This window comes from Nematolebias whitei, chromosome 11 (genome assembly GCF_014905685.2).
Source record: "Nematolebias whitei isolate Nwh7 chromosome 11, NemWhi1, whole genome shotgun sequence".
Lineage (NCBI taxonomy): Eukaryota > Metazoa > Chordata > Actinopteri > Cyprinodontiformes > Rivulidae > Nematolebias > Nematolebias whitei.
The window spans coordinates 44,234,767-44,238,199 of record NC_056508.1 but is presented as its reverse complement, the minus strand read 5'-3'; the positions used below and the strand labels follow the sequence as shown (position 1 = coordinate 44,238,199).

Sequence of the window (3,433 nt, the reverse complement as noted above, 5' to 3'; positions counted from 1 at the left end):
AGTTGGAGCAGAGTAGGAGCAGAGTTGGAGCAGAGTAGGAGCAGAGTTGGAGCAGAGTAGGAGCAGAGTAGGAGCAGAGTTGGAGCAGAGTTGGAGCAGAGTTGGAGCAGAGTAGGAGTAGAGTAGGAGCAGAGTAGGAGCAGAGTTGGAGCAGATGGAGCGAGAGTGTTGAGAGCTTTGTAGGTTAGAAGTTGACAGGTAGATGGAGAGAAGCTAAAACTGGAGAGATATGGGGGTCGAGATGGGGTAGAGGCAGGGCCAGGACCCGAAAGGCCCAGCCTCGATCACCAGCCATTCCCACATGTCGTGGTGTCTCTGAGCAAGACACCCAATCCCCAATTGCTCCCCCGGTGCCCACATAGCTGCCCACTGCCCCACCTGGGTTCATCCCAATTGTGATGGGTTAAATGCAAAAACCAATTTCACTATTGTATGGGAACATACAATGATGACAACACACAGCACTCAGTATTATTATTATTATTATTATTATTATTATTATACGATCTCTTCGAATAACTCCTATAAAGACTCTGGCAGCAGCATTTTGGCTCAACTGGAGACTTTTTAAAGAAATATTTGGACACCCAGATAATAAACGATTGCAATAGTTTTTATGTATGACTACTTCTTTGGGACCTACAGGTTTTCTTGCTCAAATCTACGCTTCAAGTTTCTATGAATTATCAGTTGCTATGGATCAAAAAAGAAAGTTGTCACTAAAACTAATTAAACTTTCAATTTTCTGTAAAAGCCCTTATCATTAAATTTTATAATTATTACAACAGCATCACATCTGCAGACCTCATGATGATATCGCTATCACGAAGACTTCCAGCAGCTGTAACAAAACTCTGCGTTGCACATGGATTTATAATAACACATTAGGGCTGCACCGATTGCAGTTTTCTGGCCGATCGCCGATCATGACCTGCCGATTACGGTTTTGTTTTATAAGCGACACTGTCAGGAGTTATACGGTCACAATGCAACTTCAATTTTCCAACATTATACCCTTGAACAATGTCCTAGAAACAATACAAACTTGTTTTAACTGGCCATGAGGTAGGGCTCTGAAATATAAATGAAGTTCAGATAATTTTTGTTAAAACAAACAAAAAAAAATCGGTAGAATTCGTTTGTCGTGCAAGTATTGTCCGATTTCCTAAAATTAAGGAAATCAGGGCCACTATAACACATATGAATTTGAGTTTTCTGACTTTTATGACAACTACGTTAGCAAAGTTTGGAGCAAAAACATATTACATTTACTCATTTAAGACAAATTTATAAGTATGCATTTGGAATGATCAGCATTTTGTTGCATTTAGGGTTGAACATGAATAAAATCAGCATAACAACATTTTGGACGTTTGTTTATTAAAGAGACTCGATTCAATATAGCATACAAACACAAAATTTTGGATTTAATTATCATAGGTTCGGTTTCATCTTAACTATACAACTACATTTTCCGTAAACAGTTTATTGGCTCAGGACTTTAAAAGTAAAAATAAACAAGTTCCAGATTGTTGATTTTTCTGTCATTTGACTCTGTCATGTCATTGAACTGTCAGATTTATGGATCATACCAGTATGTAATTGGTGACTAGCTTTAATCTTTATTTATATCCGGTGAATGACGGGATGGGATCATGTGCTGCAGCGACACAGTGGATCAGTGGATATCATGTTTACAATCAACCTGGAGTGTCTGTTTGATTCAAACAAAGAATCCCTGTTGGTTTCGTCACAAAACGTTCAGCTACAATCTGTTCAGACAAACTGTTAACAAATTTCATTTAAAAAAATTAAAAAAAAACAAACAGCTAAAGATAATGTTTAAAAAAAAAAACAAAGCTTTACAGCTTCTTGTTGTTGAAGACGACACATAACTTACAAAACAAGAACGGCAATACGTTACATGAATCACTGAGCGTCTCTAAATTCTTACCTTTTTCACAAGGTTGTCTCTGATGCGGTCACCGGAGTCTAAATAACAAACAAACAAACAAACAAACAAAATGTGTGACGCACGTTCAAGCTAACGTGAAACAAACGCAGCAGGTCAGTCCAAGTGTCAGCTGGGCGACGGTTCTGTCCGTCCTGCTGCTGCTCAACGCTTTCAGCTGCTGTGACAGACCAGAGCGTATTTTAACCGCTGATTACAAGCTGCCACACACACTAACCCCCCACCTCCACCCACACACACACATATCTACGTATAGCCTAATCAGCTGTGCATGTATAGCCAGTAACATATGCTCATGAAATCCATCCTCATCCAAAAATCTATTTTTATTTATTTTGGACTCAGTGTCATTGTAGCTACGTTACCTTTACACTTGAATTAGCACCCTGTTCACACTCACGGGCCTTTAACACAGATGTATACGGTTGCATTCCAAACCTCGTTATGATTAGTGTCATACGTGAGGGCCAAAATAAATAAATGAGATCATCACTATTTAAAACAACATCAAAGAGACATGATCATCTGCTGTGGTTGACTTGTCCCACCAGCCTGATCAGAAGCTGCATTGATGGTTGAAAAATGCCCGATTGTTTCACGCTTGTGCACACTGAGCACTTGAGGACTCGATGACAATTTTACATTTCAAGTGGTTTCCAAACAAATTATCACAACAAACGAGCTTGAACAGAAAATCTCATTTTACTGTTGTTGGGTTTAAATAAAAGAAGTTCTCGTCCAGGTTGTACGCCACATCTTGCCCAGTGGCTGGTGAAAATAGGCAAAAGGTCAAACCTTAGGTCAACATCCCATGCAAATGTGGCTAAAGGAAACGGATGGATGCAGGAGACCAGGAAGGCCTCAGAGTCCAGGTCTGGCTGATGGGAGATTCATCTGGAGCACTTCTAATGATGGACGATTTGATGTTTGATTGAAAGCTCTTTAATTCCTTAAAGAAAGCTTGGAGTTAGTTGTACTGCTCCAGAGTACTATACCATAAAATAATAAGAAGGAAAACAAAGACATTTTCATGTTTTTAAGATGAGCACCTGCGAGTCTTCACATCCAAAAGATGATCTTAAATGAAATGCAGTGGGCGATATGCATTCCTTCCAAAAATTCTGGGTCTTCATTCATTCTCTTTTATTCCTCCTTTGTCTTTGTGCCATTTTTTGAACTAGTCGTGGCCAGCTGTTTGTTTTTTGTTCCCAGTCGTGGAACAAAAAGGAGCATTAGGTATACTGTATATGTACAGTACTGTACATCCACAAAACGCGGTAGAGAGAGTCCACAAAAGTCGAACCGCCAAGTATCGAGGGTCTACTGTACCCTCCATTCATCCATTCATCCATCTGTTGTGAGCACAATTACTTGAAACTTACAGTTTGGCATGTGGCTGCATCCGGACTTAAGACATGTTCCTTTTGTAAATTGGGTTTCCACATCAAAATCCAAGATGGC

At 39.6% G+C, this 3,433-nt stretch overlaps 1 protein-coding gene across 1 annotated transcript in view; it reads right to left on the bottom strand.

Annotated features, from left to right (window-relative positions):
- si:dkey-8e10.3 (serine/threonine-protein kinase SBK1) overlaps positions 1–2,002 on the bottom strand; it is an 8,368-nt gene extending 6,366 nt beyond the window's left edge. Inside the window, exon 1 of the mRNA XM_037684403.1 lies at positions 1,955–2,002. The gene's annotated coding sequence lies outside the window, so the exon portion shown is untranslated. The remainder of the gene's footprint in view (positions 1–1,954) is intronic.
- Between the last annotated feature and the right edge of the window lie 1,431 nt (positions 2,003–3,433).